Below are 19,139 nucleotides of genomic sequence, written 5' to 3'. Positions count from 1 at the left end.
ATGAAATGGAGTACATGTCAACACAAAACCTCCAACCAACTTTCTAAAAAATAACTAAAACATAACATACACACACACATACAAGTTATCACATTAGGATGAAAACATGCTTAAAATTCCACTTCCCAATTAATACATTATTAACAAAAAGTTGCTTTGCTTGTAGCAATATGCCCTTTATTAGCACCAGTAACAAAGGAGAAGTAAATTCCCTTATTAATACCGAATGAGCTTTGCAGAACATCTACACGTGATTCTGAATCTACCAATTATATTTGAAACTTCAGACTTTTCCTGCTCTTTTTGTTAAAAAGAAATGTAATTTTAGGAGGTTAATATACATTTTTCCTATATAAACACTACTTATTGTTTTGGGACATATATCCATTCTATGCATATTATAATTAAAAACCAAGAAGTATTCAAAACAGGGAAAACACACATCAGGAGAATGCTCTACAGGATATGCTGGCACAACCTGGTACTGACAAGGACTTGATAAATTTATAGCTATGAGAAATAACCAGAAACAACAGAACAATTGCTAACTAGATCCACTTCCACAGTCCTTAAAAGTTTATGGTAGGAGGCTGGGCGCAGTGGCTCACGCCCGTAATCCCAGCACTTTGCGAGGCCGAAGCGGGTGGATCACCTGAGGTCAGGAGTTCGAGATCAGCCTGGCCAACATGGTGAAACCCTGTCTCTACTAAAAATACAAAAATTAGCTGGGTGTGGTGATGCATGTCTGTAATCCCAGCTACTCGGGAGGCTGAGGCCAGAGAATCGCTTGAATCCAGGAGGCGGGGATTGCAGTGAGCCGAGACTGCACCACTGCATTCCAGCCTGGTTGACAGAGTGAGATTCTGTCTCAAAAAAAAAAAAAAGTTTATGGTAGGAAGTAATAGTTAACTGTTCATTTAAAACCCATGTGACATTTTCTTTACTACAAATTAGTTAAGTTGTAAGATTATTAACTTTTCAGTTTAATACTAGTGTCCAAAAAGAAACAAGAAAATCAACAATATAAACATAAGACTATTCTCACATCACTTCCAAAAGATATTATTTGGGCAAAATGATCAATGACTACATAATTTTGAAAAGGTATCAATAATCTCTTTTAAGATTGAAGAAAAAGGTAATTTGGAAAATTCCCTAAAAGTACTACTGCTGGTAAACTCTGAGTTTACTTTAACAGTGATAATAAAAAAAGCCCAAGCCATCCTTAAAATCTTCGGAATCTCTTAGGGACTTACGTTTAATTTTTTTTACAGCTTTAATGTACTGCCCACGAAGTTCTTCCAAGGCTCCCCCACTGCATGGCAGGCAAGCATTTTCAATGGCCCCTGCTGACAATGACCTAAAAAACCAAAGATTACAAAAACAGAAATGGTAAGTGAAAAATTTCATTTGAAAAATATGTATGTATCCATATACTCTAATAAAGTTAACTGAGAAGTGCTAAAAATCTCATATAGGACAATCTCCACTATACAGTTATTTAAAATAGAGGAAAAATGGAAACGACATAAATGTTATGGTTGCTTCAATAAATAATGGTAAATCCACATGAAAATTTATGCAGGTATTGAAAAACATATGTAGGAGAATATCTAATAACACAGAAATGCTTATCTAGTAATATTAATAAAAAGTTATAAAATACCTTATACTATAGCCTCAATTTTAAAAACACATTGTGCATGTGGAGTATGTGTAGAAAGAGGCTTAAATGATATAAAACAAGAGGTCACTAGAGGGTATCTTCAGGAAATAAGGTTTTGGGGGATTTTCTTCTTTTTTATACTTTTTGCTGTATAACAAAAAAATTGATACTTAAAAAAATTTAAAGATACTTGTACTTAGATTTCTTTAAAATAGCATTTTAAAATGGTAAAAGTATACCTCGGTGGTGTTTTACAAAGTGTTCGCAGTTCTTCCAATTTATTCTTCATGTCGTTGTTTTCTTCTATTAATTCTTCAACAACTTTATTGTTCTCTTCTATAACAGAAAGTTTATAGTATATTAGACAGTTAAAAATTTTTTAAGCCTTCTTTTCCCTTAAGTTCCCAGTACAAATGTTTATAGAAGAGACTGTGTAATTTCCAGTCACTCTTCTGTAATGTTCATTCCCTTAGAAACCCTATTCAGACCATTCCCTTGCTCTGTTTTCTCAGCACTTAAAATCTGTATCCCATCTTCTTCTTGCTTTGGGTTACACACTGTCCTGGAATTGGGTTTCAACTGTTTCAGATGCCTGTGTTTTGTTTTCCAATTGTGCTGAAGCTCTGTAGAAACCTACTAGGTTTTCTAATTCCACGTTCCCTATGGATCCTGGTAGACAGTTTATGCTCACATAAACGATCATTGAACATGCACCTCAATATAAAACAAAAAGAAAATGAACCTTAAGTAGGTGTCTTTTTCAGAAATAATGTAAGATTTTCAATTCTTTGAACTGTGTGTGTGTGTGTGTGTGTGTGTGTTTGTGTGTGTTTGTGTGTGCAACAAGGCTGTTTATTTCACCTGGGTGCAGGTGGGCTGAGTCCAAAAAGAGAGTCAGCAAAGGGTGATGGGATTATCATTAGTTCTTACAGGTTTAGGGATGGCGATGGAGTTAAGAGCAATGTTTTGGGGGCAGGGCGTGGCTCTCACAAAGTACATTCTCAAGGGTGGGGAGAATTACAAAGAACCTTCTTAAGGGTGGGGGAGGTTATAATTCTTTGAACTTTTAAAAAGAGGATGAGGAAACTGATAAGAGTCCATGTGGTATGAAGGAAAACACATGAATTTCAGAGTCAGAGACATCAGTTTACATTCTAACTCTGCTGCTTACAAGGTGGATAAGCCTAGGAAAAATTAACCTTTCTGAACCTTTCTTCACATGTTAACTTACAGATTATAATAGAATAAAACAACAAATGCACACCAACTACACAAGGCCTGGAAATACCAATATAAATGTGAACATGGCATCTCATGTTTCCTATGATGTGACCCTCTCAACACACCGTAAGTTGAGGAACAAAATTACTCTATTCCCCTGGTGATGGATATAACTTTTTGTTTTAAACAACTCACTCCCACCCCATCTATTTTTTAATAAACGCTACCAAGAGAGTGGAAAAATAGAATTTAAGAAACAAAGAAGCAATCTCAATAGCAAAGATATAACAACCTACTAAAGTTATATTAAGAAAAAATTTCAGTTAAACTATTGACTTAAATTCTGACCCAGACCCTTTGTATCAACTCATTGTTTTGAGTGATATATCAACTTTCTTTGATTATTTGCAAGTCTACGAGTTTTAGAAGATATCAGCTTCAAAAAGCACTGTGTAGAATAGTATGGTGCTAAATATTATTATTTATAAATAATAATCATATCCAACTGCCCTTGTCACCGTATTCTGTAAAACAAATTGTCTTGGTTTTCATCATATTTTAATATATCTATGTTTTAAATATATCTACAGTTGGACAAATAACTCATTTACTCTCCTGGCCTCTACTAAAGAGCTAAGTAATCACAAAATGAATTGCAGTTGTTAAATTTTTAATCTCAAAATTCTTAAAACCCTTTCCGGTCTTAAAGTAATTATTATCTATCTCTTAGCAATAAGTACTAAGAGTAATAAGTGCCTTAGTAATAAGCAGTCAGTGGTAGTTACACGTGGCTTCTCTTAGGCAGCAGTATTTCCCGAGTTGTGCTATGATGCCAGGTGTTGTGCTAAGTGCTGGAACAGGACTTGATCCTTATTGCTATAAAGACTACACTCCAAAGGGAAGTACAGACAGCAAATAATTACAAGGATGGTGAATGTTATAAAAAGCATAGGAACTATGGGGAGTGTATAACAGGAGGACTAAACAGGTCTGCAGTGGTTAGGAAAGCCTCCCTGAGGAAGTAATGTATTGGGGAAAAGACGAGAAGGAGTTAGCCAGCCAAATGAGATCAGGATGTTTTAGCAAAGGGAGAAAACAATGAAATCCATGCTATGGCTCTACTGAGAGAAATTAAGAGAGCTGGGGGAAGACAAGGTTGGAGGGGCTGGCAGGTGCTGGATCAAGATCTTTTCAAACCCCGTTAAACTAAGTGTTTTGGTTTTATACTGAAGGCCATGGTAAGCCACTGAAGAGCTTTAAACAAGAGTGTCATGTTTCAATTCACTTTTTAAAAAGGTTGCTCCAGCTACCCTATGGAGAATGGATTAGAGGAGCTAGACTAGAAGCATAAACAGTCAGGGGATTATTGCCAGTGTCCAGGCAAGAGAAAGAAGTGGATGTACAAAATAAACTTATTAACCTGGTCTTTTCTGAATGACACCATTATTTAGGACCCTGGCATTTTGTTTTTTGTCCATTTAAACATTTATTATCTGGTATGTGGTGGGCACCATGGCTATTAGGATGAACAAGATATGGCATATTCCTTCTCCTCAGAAAATTCTTGGAGAATTTGGAGAAGGTATCCGACAAGTGACCAAACAATTACAATACAGAATAGTAATGGTGATAATAGAGGAAGAGCCAATGCTACAGGGCCGCACAAGAGCAGCCCACTTCACCCTGACTAGGGAAAATCAAGGAGGGCTTTGCAGATAAAGCATCTTCTGAGTTGAATCCTAAAGGACGCGAGTAAGACTAAAAAGAAGGTTGGGAAAAAGTACAGGACAGAATACAAACATCGTATGCAATGAAGGTTCAGCAGTAAAAGAAATAGGACCAGCTCAGGAATCGGAAGCATTTCAAATGTAAAGAGTATAGCGTATAGCGCTATAAGCAATAGTGAAAGGTAAGAAGAGGGAGCAGCGATCTAAGCTCCAAGACTTCCCTTCTTCAGAGGGGCACTGGGAAATGGTAGAAGATATCCCTTTCCAAATGCCTCACAGCATTGTGATGAATGGACTAGGAGGCCAGTCCAGCCCCTCACGCCCTTGTTTATGCCTTTTCCCTCTATCTCAAAGGTTGTTCTCCTTGGCAAACACCTCTATTTTTCAAGGCTTAGTCAAACCTTTCTTAACTTTAATAAGAGGTAGAATTAACAATCCTTTTTCTTAGGAAAACACTGCCAAGAGCTTTCAACGTTTAATTATTTGTTAATCTGTTTTTAGATCTCCTCACTTAACCAAAAGAAGGGAACACATCTCTACCAGAACTGGAATTTTGTATGATTTATTCACTGCTGCATCCCCAGTGCTTAGAAGCCTGCTTGACGCATACTGGGCCCTCAATATCTGTTCAACCAAGAAAGGAAGAAAGGAATGTGACCTTTTAATCAGAGCTGAAATCTTCCTCTTTTGAGCTTTGTAGTAATAATTTGATTAGTAAAAATAAGATCCAAATTAGTTTACATTAATCCCAAAAGAGGATCAGTGCACACATTAACTAAAATGTCACATTTGAACATTTCAACAAGGATCAAAGAAATTCATATTGGTAGCAGTGCTACTTTAAATGCTAACCTCCAATTTTTTCCACTACAGCTTTGTGCTTCCTTTCTAAATGCTGAAGATGCCTACAGCATTTCTCCAGTTTTCCTTTCAGATCTTGACATTCCTGCTTTGCCTTTTCAAGTTCTTGGAAGCAGTGTCCACAGCATAAATCCTTAATTTCAAGGATCTTTTTCTTATCTGCAAAAATTAAATGACAGAAAACTTTTGTATCAGTTTAGACTAAGAACTATCAATAAAAAAAAGAAAGAAAAGCAGATGACTCATGACTAAAGGCTACAGCACGACTGAAAGATGTGATGCTTAAGATAGAGAGACATGGGTTTACATACTGTTTCTACTGCTTACTGGCTGTGTGACTTGGAGCATATTACTTAACTTGTCTAAGGCACTACTGGATACTACCATCTACTTTAAAAATAGTCATGAAACCTATTGCTGTGGATCTTGGTATTGAATACCATTCCCTACTAAAAGGAGTCAAGGATCTTCAAGAAACGGCTAACTCCAGTACTGGGAGAGGGTATATACAAAATAAGACTGAAATATCTTCCTATGCCAGAAAGTAAGAAAGCACTCAAAAATACAGGCATGTCACAAGGACATAGGAGCCAGTTTGAAGGAGCTCCACTAGCTGAATCTGGGACAATTTGAGCACTAATGAAATATAGTAATGAATTATAAAGTATTAAAAATAGGAATTTATGAGTCATACCAATAATTTTATGAATGGTAGGTAGGTAGGTGGGTTGGTAAGTAGGTAGGTAGATGGATCGATGGACAGAGAGATAAAATAAATACACAAATGAGAGGAAAGGATTCTTGATTCAACATGCTTAGTGCCAACTGGGATAAATAGAGCGAGGAAGTTGGAAGAATTATAATTTCACAACCACCATAGTAAAGACTGGATCAAGCAAGAATCATCAATGGTTGCCAAATATAAGAGAAGGTTTTTATGAGGGGAAGATATTTGCATGGTCTTAAAAGTGGCTCCCACAGATTGCTTATCAGTTGCAAGGGTGAAAAAAAAAAAACAGTAATTATACAGTGAAGAAATTAGACAACATTTTCACCAGGTAATGAAAAGTAACCTCACCAATAAGACATATGGACACCACAATTTTTAGATGTGACAACATATCACCCTTGCAGTGCTCCAGCTGAGAAAACACAACCTGAATCAATCATGAAGAAACACCAGACAAACCCCAAATGAGAAAAGTTCTGTTAAAAAAAAGTGGAGGTGGAAGCAGAGAATATTTCTCAAAAATGTCAATGTCATGAAAGACAAAGAGAGGCTGTGGAAATGTTCTAGATTAAAGGAGGCTAAAGATACATTACAACTAAATGTAACAGCTGACCCTAGACAAATCTCTGTACCGGAGGAGAAAAAAAAAATGCTATAAGACATTATTGGGTCAATTGACAAAATTAGAATACAACAGTAGATTAATACAATACTTTAATGTTAAATTTACTGTACTAAGGTTAAACAAGAAAATATTCCTATTCCTGGAAAATACCGTCTGAAGTACTTAGCCATAAAAGTCACAATGTATATATAACTTACCCTCCAATGGTTCATTAAAAAAATGAAATATTCACATACACATATATACATAAGAGCACAAAATGGAGTAAAATGTTAACAATAGGTGTATCTCATTAAAGGGTATGTGAATGTTCTTCACAACTATTTTTATTTTTGCTATTTTTCTATACGTTTGAAATTATTTCCAAGTTTAAAAAATGATTTAAAACTTTTAGAAGATGTAAATATATAAGAACTGTTTGGCACAGTAGCTGGCACAGAGCAAGTACACAATAAGTAACAGACATTGTCATTAGTAATATATAAAATTTATAAAATTAAAATATACAAAGATGATTAAAAAGTAGACTGTTAATATAAGTGATATAATAAAGCAGGAATACAAGTTAGCATAGGCTCAGGGGCTGAAATGTTACTGTAAAGTCATTGATCCAGCAAAATTATTCTTAGCTCTCTCCTGACATTTTAGTTTCATTTAAGTGGTGCCATTTATGTTAATGAACATTAAAGGATTAATGAAACATCACAATGGTACCATAAATCACATTTATATTTTTCATCTAGGATACTGTTGTAAAATTGGAACTCATGCAAATACCACTAACAAGAGAACAGATAACTCAGAGTATATTCATACATTGAAATACTATGTAGCAATGAAAATGAATGAACTAGAGCTATTGCATCAACACAGACACATCTTAGTAGCATGCTGTTAAATGGGAAAAAAGCAAGTTACAAAGAATATAATGAGTATTAAACCATTTTTATAATGTTAAAACATAAAAAGGCAACAACTTTTTGAGGGTACATACACATAATTAAAACATTAAAAAAGACAGTAATTTTTGAAAATCAGAATATCTGTTAGCTCAGACTGGGGAGAAGTTGCAGGCCTAGAACTGTGATCAACAGCATGGGTGATGTTCTTTGCCTTAAGCTGAATAATGGGTTCCTGGTTGCTAGGCTTCATAACTTACAGATGCATACGTATATTCTTTGAATGAACTAAGTGTTTCATAATTAATGTTTTAAGTACTTTTATATATGAGATATTAGGAGAATATAACCAAACATCCAACAGTGGTACTCTCTGGTGGTAGGATTTTAAAGGACTTTATCACTTAATACATGTTTTGTATTATTTAATCCTTTCTAATGAATTTATTAATGTGTTTGTTTTTAAGGGAAAAAAGACTAAAGAAAAATATTTTTATAGTCTGATTTGTCTTTGGCCAAAACTAATTGCTTTTATATTTATAGGACTTCCTAAAGCTAAATAACATCCAAAACTTGTTTCTACCCATTCATTTCACAGATTAAGATAGAATTCTCAATTCCAAATAGGACATAAAAAGTATGATGCAAAATACAAATTAAGGTAGTATTATCATCCACTGAATTGGCAGTAAGATATTCTCAGCCACCTAGAACCTAAAAGTAGGGGAAAAGGGTTTGTGAACAATGAGAAAGGCAGAGATGGTACAGGCAGAGATTCTCTAAGATTCTGGTAACATTGCCTACTGAATTAGAAATGTGTGGAAACTGAGGTTACTTACTTAGTAGGTATGACTGGCCTTGGAAATTATTAGTTCTTTTCCAGGTTACATTGGAAACAGCAAATAAGCAGCAGAGACAGGCTGCTGTGTGTTTGTGTGGGGAGGAAAGGAGCAGGCTGCAAATGATCAAGAGGCTAAAAGGGATGGGAGCTAATAAAGGATTTGCAAATGTCTAGCTCAGAAATCTCCATGAATAGGCAATGTAAGTCCTATACTCCTCAGTAAGCTCTGAATACAAGGGGCTCTAGTACAGTACAAGAATTCTTTTGTCATGATGAAGAGTCTAAGTTATTAAGGAAAAGTTAAACTATTAATTCATCACTCTGTCATACGTTGGAAAGGAAGAGATTAAAAACACTGCCCATGCCCTCAGATAAACTTGCAAATCAATTAGAAAACATCTAATACATTTCAGAAAGATTTCCATGAAAAAGTGATTGAAATTAGTTTCAGTAATTTGAATGAAAAAGTCTCTATTACTTGGCAATTCTCTGATGTGAAACCCTTGATTTCAGGGAATAAAAACATGACTTCTCTATTAAAACTCTCATGATTCTCCTTGTAACAAGAATCAGCTGTGAATGGAGGGAAACCCATAAATAGAAGAAGAGGGCCTAAATCAACCCTCTTCTCTAAATTCAAAATGAAATCTAGGAAAAGGGGACATTAAGTCAGACGAGTATTACACATTTGTTCACATCTATAATCTCCTTTAATCCTCAAAGCGACCCTTCAGAAGGCTGATTATGGATGCTACAAAGACTGGTGGGAACAAAATCCAATTACCAGCTTCTGCTTCTGTTCCTTGTAAGGCCAAGGGCTGAGCATGGTGTCCAGCAGCAGGTCCAGGGTCTCCTTGGCCAGTGCCCCGGCTGGCAGAATCCTTAGAGAGCTCGGCCATATTTCTCTGAAATAAAGTATCTTCAAAGTTAATGCTTAGTAAAAATCTTTATACAATTTTATATTTAAAATGCTAATATTAAAAATACAAAGAGAAAACACTACCTGAAAAAAATCTTGCCTGAACTATCTATCGCCATTATTTTTCTTAGGGTGTTACATAAGTACTGTCACTGTACTAGGAACTAGCTTCCTATGAAACTTTCCAAATTAGAACACTGTCTGACAGGCGACTGGTGGGCAGCTATGAGACAGACAGAAGATATGGTCTGCACATTATATATGTGAATTTGAGATTTTTCAATGGTTTATGTGATTAAACCACATGAAAGACAATATAAAAACAGAATTGTTCTTAAAAATCTAGAACATTTTTACTACAGCAAGGAACAAGTTAATTAGCAAGTATAATGCTCTCTGCCTCCCACGAATTGAAAATAACAGTCAAAAATCATTTTAAATTTATATAGTACTTCATATGCTTCTAAATACTTTAACATACACAGTAGTTTTGTAAGGAAGGCCAGCTGAATGCCAAAGTTAAAGACAGAAACAGTTTAGGCTTAGCTAAATTAAACATCTTGCACAAGACCATTTCTTCACTAATATTTATTGAACGTTTTTATGTTCCAGTCCTTGTCACAGCAATACAGCTACTAAATCAATGGATTTTTCATTTTTGGTTTTTGTTTTGAAATGGAGTCTTGCTCTATCGGCCAGGCTGAAGGGCATTGGCACGATCTCAGCTCACTGCAACCTCCACCTCCTAGTTCAAGCGATTCTCCTGCCTCAGCCCTCGTGATCTGCCCACCTTGGCCTCCCAAAGTACTGGGATTACAGGTGTGAGCCACCACGCTCGGCCAAATCAATGGATTTTTATGGCAATGTTTTCAGATTTAAGATGACTACTAAATCAGAAAGGAACAGAATAGGTGGTACTGAGAAAGTAGTCTTATTAATTATTTAAAACACATTATATATGCCTGATTCTAGAAGCCTTGATTTTGATTATGAGAAACCATTTAATTGACTGTCAGGAAACCTACTTACAATGTCCAACGGAAGCAGAGGTTAGCAATTATAGAGAAGAGGCAATCAAGAAGCTATGGGTTTGAGGCCAAAAGGAGTAGGAAAAGCTGAACCAAAATGCAGTCAGTGCTTCCAGTTTTTACTCAAAACTGGGGAAGAAAAGTCAAGATGACAGAAAAGGGAGAAAAGCAACAACATTTTGTCTTAGTTTTAACTTGACTCTGATGGCAAAAGAGAAAACACACACCCTTAAGTTTGCTTGAAAATTTTGTTCCATTTGATATTTATCTGTTATGAACTACTGTATTAATATATTTTGATAAGGCATTCATTTTCTTGAAAGCTATATTTATCATTTATTGCATCCTCTCCATTTAAAAAAACTTTTGATTGTCTCAGTTATTTTAATGAGGACTTGCTTTTATATATTAATAAACCATTTTTTGTTTTAATTTCCATGAACAATTTTTAAAACTAGAGATTTAATAAATTATAAATTATGGTTCCTCACATGTACAGCACCTGCGTAACAAATTTAAAATCACTGCTTTATAATCATAGCTTTACCTCAAGGTCCTGAGTGAAGATAGCTCGAAAACGGCAGAAGGTCAAGTATTACTTCTATGACAAATTCCAGATTAGGCATTTCAAAGCCATCCTTTTCTCAGGAATGGAATCTGACCCACCCAACAAAAGCCGTAAACATCTAAATTCTTAGCCAGGTTATGTGATTCTGTCTCCATAGACTTATGAGCCTCACTAAGTCACACAGATGATCTTATACTGCTTGCACAATTATAAGCCCTGCAAAAAGACGCCAGGGTTGATTCTATATGTATATATTAATGGTAGGAGAAAGGTGTCATAGTTTCTTGATTTTTATAAGATTTTATAACTGTTGGCCGGGCGCGGTGGCTCACGCCTGTAATCCCAGCACTTTGGGAGGCCAAGGTGGGTGGATCACGAGGTCAGGAGATCGAGACCATCCTGCCTAACACAGTGAAACCCCGTCTCTACTAAAAATACAAAAAATTAGCCGAGCGAGGTGGCGGGCGCCTGTAGTCCCAGCTACTCGGGAGGCTGAGGCAGGAGAATCGCGTGAACCCCAGTGGGCGGAGCCTGCAGTGAGCTGAGATCACGCCATTGCACTCCAGCCTGGGCGACAGGGAGACTCTGTCTCAAAAAAAAATAAATAAATAAAAAAGATTTTATAACTGTTATAAAAATCGAAACATGCTTACACATGAAAGCATGTAAACATGATTTTCCCATCATTTCTCATCTCCAAATCTGCTATAATTTTAATGATCTGTTTTCTCCAAGTTATTTTAATTATTTTCTCCAAAAAATCTCAATTAAATGTGAAGCAGTATTCATGGGAAGTGATCTTGCCCAGTAATTTTTACATTGAAGGCAACTAGTCAGTAGCAACATCTTTGTGAGGTCAAGGATAAAAGTATCAACTGGGGTGAAGTAGGATGGAGTGAGCTGATCTTTCAGATCCCTTCTGGCTCTAAAATTCTATACTGTTTCAAATGCAGGACCCAGAAAGGCTAAGCTGTGCCATGCTTATCCTACCCAAACCCAAGGAATTAGGCTGGGGATTTGTATTTTATTTTTCCAGTGAGCAACTACGCGATTGCCCAATATAATAATCTAGTTATCATCGAATATGGAACTGAAACTCAAGGTTATTTTTTCTAGTTTATAACTCTCCCAAGTAGTATTAATACCAAATGCTCAATTCTGGCCTTGAAACTCTTTAATCACAATATTTTGATGGAACTTCACTCTTAAGTCTCAACTCTATTAGACAAACCTTATAATACTGGTGTTTTTTTTTTCCTGCCTCTAATTCCAAATGTTGAAATTGGCTAATCACCATGCTCAGAATATCATTCTGGATCTTTCATGCATACCTAATTGCTTTGATCATAAGGTAGCAAGACTTTGGGTTTATTGAAACTTTCATACAAATTAAAAGCTTGTCTCAGAGAGTACTTACATAACTGAAAGAATATAATTAATTCTATATGCACATATATAGTACATCCAGAAACTGGGCTTCAGAGTTTTATGTGAGTGAGTCATATTTATTTGCTTGTTTCTACATCAATACTCTTTGTACGTGGCTGGCATTTTTTTTGCCTAAAAGAGACATAAATTTATGGAGGGCAATAAATAGGCTTCCAAACTCTTTACAAGCTTTTAAGAAACTCTTATGATGCACATTTCATGAAGTGGTCAGGCCCAGAAAACAGAATTTTGAAAAAAAATTTTTCAGTTTCTGAAATCTCAGGCCCTTAGAAAGAACAGCATATATTCTTTATTTTATTTTAAGTTCTGGGATACATGTGCTGAACATGAAGGTTTACTACATAGGTATACATGTGCCATGGTGGTTTGCTGCACCTATCAACCTGTTATCTAGGTTTTAGGCCCCGCATGCATTATGTATTTGTCCTAAATATTCTTTAGGAAAAAGATATTTAGAGGCTAAAAGCTTGTCTTGTATTTGTGACACTATGAAGTAGTAAAGTTTTTTGGCAACAAAACATGCAAACCTTTGGATTTCGCTACAGAAAGTTTTTTAAACCACTGACAAAAACATAAGACTTACATCTACTAAAATTTAAAACGAAAAAAGGAAAAAACACTATATACAACTTCTATAATCATTCTTGGTGTTCAATACCTTCTCTCACTCTCAGGAACATACCTTTTTCCATTCTGGGTCAGCGTTTTCTATAAGCAGAGGAAGTGTATCTTGAAATGCTTTCTGTATGCAGCCCTTTAGTTTTTCAAAATATGGCACAGACATCCATTTTGAAGAACAAGTCGACATGATTTCCAAAAGCTGCTTGTCCTCAGAATCACTGACGTGCTCCTTTTGGGTATCACTTAAAAGAACCCCAAGTACAGTCAGGATGTCTTCCTCATACTGATAGATTTCCAGTTGTATCCGCTTGGCTTCCTGCATAGTCCATTCTCTACGACTCTGGTCTAGACATGTTTGTAATTCTGTCTCCTTCTGAAGAAGTAGTTCAGTTTTTTGTTTCATAAAGTCTTCTTTAGCTGCCGCAAGCACCTCATTAATTTTATTTCGGTGATCATCTAAAAATTGTCGGTAATCTTGCTCATTTTGTTCTTGGATTCTGTGGATTTCTTCTTGCTTTTCTTTGTTCCATTCACTCCGAGCCTTAGCTAACTCAGCCCTGATGACCACAGGGACTTCTTCATTCTTTAACTTGAGTTCCCTCTGAAGAGAATGAATCTTCTCTTCCAATTCCTTTCCAGGAAGTATATTTTTCTTCATATTTTCAAGCTCACTCTTCCATTTGTCTTTAGCTTCAGAAACAGCAAATGATATCTAAAGAACATAACAACATGCAGTTTAAAAGTCTTTATGATTCTCCTCCTTCGCAAAAAAATTAAAGTAACTATTTGGGTTAACCTCTGAAGCTAGGAAATGTAAAATCAAAATTAAAAGGAAACATAATTTTAGATAAGACATTATTCTAAAAACTATACTTACACTATACTTAAACTGGTCAAAATATATACATAAATGTGTGTTTATGTGTATGTATAGACACATAAACACACATATAATTATATAATTAGCCAAAACTAATGTGAGAAAAAATTTCATATTAGTTTTTTTAATACAGATACAATCTCAAATTTTATCTGTGCCTCCAACAAATTAAGTGTCTTTTACCTAAAGCAAAAGCGGACTCATAAGGATTTTTTACTATTACTTAGGAATATAGCACACACCTGCATAATTACTTGCTGAGAAGTGTAACTGTATTTTAATGAACTTTTAGTGGCTAGAACAGTTCATTAAAGGACAATACCAAACGGAAAAAGTCATTTTTCATTAGTCTAATTTGTTTGTATGACAGAATAATAGAACTAGTGGATCATAGAAAACAACAGATAGTACATAACCAAAAAGCTTAGCGAAATCAAAAAAACCTAAGCTCCAATCCTGACACCAATTTGCAGAGGAAGCCTAGCACAGGTGCTTAACAGAACAGAATCTGGAGACAAACTGCTGGAATTAACTTACCAGCTGAGGAACTAAAGTCCCATTCCTCAACTTCTTTGAGCCTCAATTTCCTCATCTATAAAATGGGGATAATTACAATGCCAATTTGATAGCATCCTTTAGGATTAAATGACATAAGAACATAATCCATTTAAAGTACTTAGCCCAGAGCCTGGCAGATAAGGGCTCAATAAATGTTATGTAATTATTACTTTTGGATGCATGGCCTTGCAAAAGTCACTTAATCTCTTTGGCACTAACATCTTCACCTATATAAAGGAGTAGAGTAGATAATGGCCTTGAGTCCCTTTCACTTTTAATATTTCTGACTGAATTTCTAACTGAATTCAAAGAAGGCACAAGGACACAATACTGTCAAAAGACAGAATTGGGCATCTCCAAAGGCTTGGCCTAGACAATGGTGGTTACCATTAATCAATACTATATATACGGCTGGGATGATGGGATAGAGTATCTACTAAATACATTTTCTGCTAAAGGAACCCAGTATCTAAGGTGAGCTTTACAAAAGAATTCACTGCAAAATTCCTTTGCTACCAGCAGAATAATTCAGTAGTGATTTGAAACATGTTTAAATAGTGTTTTTAGAGAAAACAGGTCATGTTGCAATGGATGCCTGGAAGTCTATCCCAGGTGACTCGGATAGAGGTGATGGATTCCACGGAATTTGTATGACCCGCCCAACCTTACCAAAATGTGCATTTTCTCATGTGAAGTTTTACAAAGAGAATTTGACAGCATTCATCAACTCAGTGGTTCCCAAGCTTTGCTGCACATTAGAATCACCTGAGGAGCTTTTAAAACTCCTGATGCCCAGGCCAGGGCCTATACAAAACAAAGTTTAAGGGTAGGCAACAGTATTTTTTAAAGATCCTCAAGTTATTCCAATGTGCAGCAAAGTTTGGGAACCACTGAACCAACTTAACTACTTCTGAATTCTAGAAACCGGCTTCACACTGTCACAGATCTCAACTAATCACTCTAATCTTAAAATAACTCTATAGCCAATGCTATGGAACTGGCCCTTTCTGGACCTCTTTTGATTTGGAGGAAGGATGCATAACATGTTGACATTATTTTTTGTAGCTGATATAATTATCTGGAATAGTGCTACTTACATCCAAGTGTAGACCAAAGACCAGCTGGGAGCCTGTTAGAAATGCAAATTCCAGCCAGGTGCGGTGACTCCCACCTGTAATCCCAGCACTTTGGGAGGCCGAGGTGGGCAAGATCATCTGAGATGAGGAGTTCAAGACCAGCCTGGCCAACATGGTGAAACCTCACCTCCACTAAAAATACAAAAATTAGCCAGGCGAGGTAGCAGGCACCTGTAATCCCAGCTACTTGGGAGGCAGAGGCAGGAGAATCACTTGAACCCAGGAAGTGGAGGGTGCAGTGAGCTGAGATTGCACCACTGCACTCAAGCCTGGGAAACACAGCAAGACTCCATCTCAAAAAAAAAAAAAAGGCAAATTCCCAGGACACCTTCCAGACCTACTATATCATTATCTCTAGGAGGAAAGCCCAGATAGCTATGCTTTAACAAACCCTGCAAGTGATTATCAGGCCTGCCGCAGTTTGAGAAGCAACAAAAACACTTTTCTCTCATTTCTATATGTCTGCCTTCACAAACATATAGCCTTCTATGTTCTTATGAAAAGACCTCTTGACCTGTTTCATTTTCTATATTTTACTCAACTTTACTATTCTACTTGACTTCTGAGCTCTGAGACACATATCCTCACAATCATATTGTTTCTTCTCTAAGTTTCCTTTCAAAATATTTCAGACATACTAAAAAGTATAGAGAATAATTTATCATGTTTTATCCATTTTCCTTATTTTTATTATCCTCTTTACTTTTTTACTACAAAAACAAAACATATTTCAACCTATTACTTTATCTTTGCTGTTGGATATGTTGCCTCGAAATTGAGTTGTTATTATGGTACAGATCTGAAATCTTCAATTTTCTTTTAATTTTTCTACACTTTTATTTAAAAATGTTTAACTCCTTCATTAACCTAGAGTTTATTGTGATACACGTTAGGTAAACTTAATTTTTCCAAAGTGTTACCTGGCTATCATAAGACTATTATGAAATAATTCCTCATTCTCTTGTTTATAAAACAATTTATTAAGCTTTTATTTATAGTAGGGCCTACCTCTGAAATCTGTATTGCACTGAATTAAAATGAATTCTATTTTTGTGACTCAATACAGTCTGAGTTGTTGCTTTCTAATATAATCCATTATGTGTTAGGGCTTGACTATAATTTTTCCAGAACTTTAAAAAAATGTCTAGTCCTTTTATTTTTCCAAAAACATTTTATAGAATTACTTTTGTCAACTTCAAATACATTCAGTTTGTTGGCACTTTGATTAGAATTGGTTTAAACCAGTAATTAAGTTGGAAGAATACACATGGTTGTAATATCTGTATTTTCCAGTCAAGAAACATGACATTTCTGGAAAGGAGAACTGGCTATTTGCCAACAAGAATGTTACAAGACTACTGACACAACAGAGAAAACAACCTTTAAGCATGTGAAAGGATATCGTATAGCTAATAATAAACAAATATACACCTGTTCTCAATTTCATCTAAAGATAGGGCAAGATAGAATGGGAGTTATTAAATAGTTTCTAAGTTATCCTCATAGGAAGAGACATTCTTTCTCTAAGAACAACTTAATGATGACAAGAACACTTGCTAGGCTTTGAGCTATTGCTTAACATGTATCAACATGTTTATCCTTCAACAATTCTATGAGTAGGTACAAATTCCAAGGGCTGAGATAAGAGAAGGGGTCAGGCAAGAGGGCCTCCTGAAGTTTCTTTGCAGAAGAGCTCTTACCCTTTTGTTCACAGAGACCTCATGCTGTTCTTCCCACTTTTTCTGTTCTGCCCTCACAAGTGCTTGATACTCTGCAAGCTCAGGTAGTTCCCCCAGCCATCGCTGACGAGCATTTTGCACAGCTATTTCTACCTGTAGGACATTGCAAAAGAAACAGGTAAAGCGGACTATAAAATTTCAAAAAGACCCCATTTTCAAACAGCAGTTATGATTTCCGTATTTTATACTGTATATCACTACATAATAAAGTCAAACTGACTTCAAGTACCGTACCTTTCCCAAACAGCGGATTCTAATCCTTTTGTTGTAAACTTCCCATAGCATCCCATACAAATGCCACAGAGGAAGTGGGAATCTGTGAATGTTTGATGACCAGTACTATCTTAGAAAGTGTCATACGAAGTACCAATTACCATTTCCAACACCTCCTATTTATCCTGGGAAAAAGGAGAAGGCCTCCTGGAGGGCTGCTTGGTGTCAACTGCTGTCTAATCACTACACCCACCACCTTCCTGACTCCTCATGTTCTACACATGTGCATGCACACGTACACTGATACAGTTTAGAGCCCTATACCTGTGAACTTTCCTACTGTCGAGAATGAGTTTATACTAAAGAATGAGGGTGATACCTCTGAAGGGAAAAAATTAAGACTTGATTAATTATGAGGGTGATCTGGTTGTAAATCTGCTACCAGTTACCAGAAGATTATGTTAAATAATTTTACTTTATTCCTTTATTTTAAAATACACATAGATATGCAGATATATGTATATATACGTACATACACACAAAAGCAGGGTTGATATAAGAGGCTGTATTTCTTGTTAGAGTGCTAAATATGTCAATGTGTAAACTCTATCTATGTACAAACTCCAAGGAGTTAAGAAATGGGGAAAAGATAAAGCTTCTGTAGAAATTTACCTACTTAAAAAGTTATTATGAAACATTTCCTTTCTGCTGTATTATGCTATTTGTTTTAAGATTAATAATTTCATAAATACCAAAGCAGCACCTTTAAACTCAACTTTTTGTCTATGGAACGTTTTCTTAACTCTTCTGAAACTCCCTTCAGTAAACATTTCAGTAAACTAACTGAAGATATCCTTGGCACCATTACATACATTTGCCTGTATTTCCAGACTTTAAGGGTGCCCTGTAAAATCATGTAAAACAATGTAACAAATAAGCAGAATTTCAAGTATTTATCAAAAGCAGAGCGTATTTTCAAAAACTTTACATTGAGTGCTATTTTGTTTAAAAGTTTATAATAAGTAATAAAATTAAAATGATAAATACATAATAGATGTATCAAAGTCCAGGGAACTCTTGAGGCTAGAAACCCTGTCAGGTAGTCTGCGAGGTCAAAACTTTTTCCAAAATAATATTAAGACACTGTTTTATTGCTGTTCTCTCATGCATAAACAGCACAGTTCTCCAAAAGCTGCATTCTATGATCATGTCATTGTTCTGACAGCCAGTGGAATGTGTGCTTGGGTATTCTTGTTTTTTAAAAATTTCTCAGATTTATTTTCCAATAGTATAAATATAACCCACATAAAAAGAAGCTCCTTAGAGTCCCCAATTTTTAACATTGTAAAGGAGTCCTGGGACGAAAAATTTTGAGAATCATTGTAATAGGTAAGAGAGATATAACAGATAACTCATCTTTAGTCTGCTATAATAGGTTGTACTTTTCTCAGTATGACA

The sequence above is a fragment of the Symphalangus syndactylus genome, chromosome 5, assembly GCF_028878055.3.
Source record: "Symphalangus syndactylus isolate Jambi chromosome 5, NHGRI_mSymSyn1-v2.1_pri, whole genome shotgun sequence".
Taxonomy (NCBI): Eukaryota; Metazoa; Chordata; class Mammalia; order Primates; family Hylobatidae; genus Symphalangus; species Symphalangus syndactylus.
Note: the sequence above shows the minus strand (reverse complement) of the source record.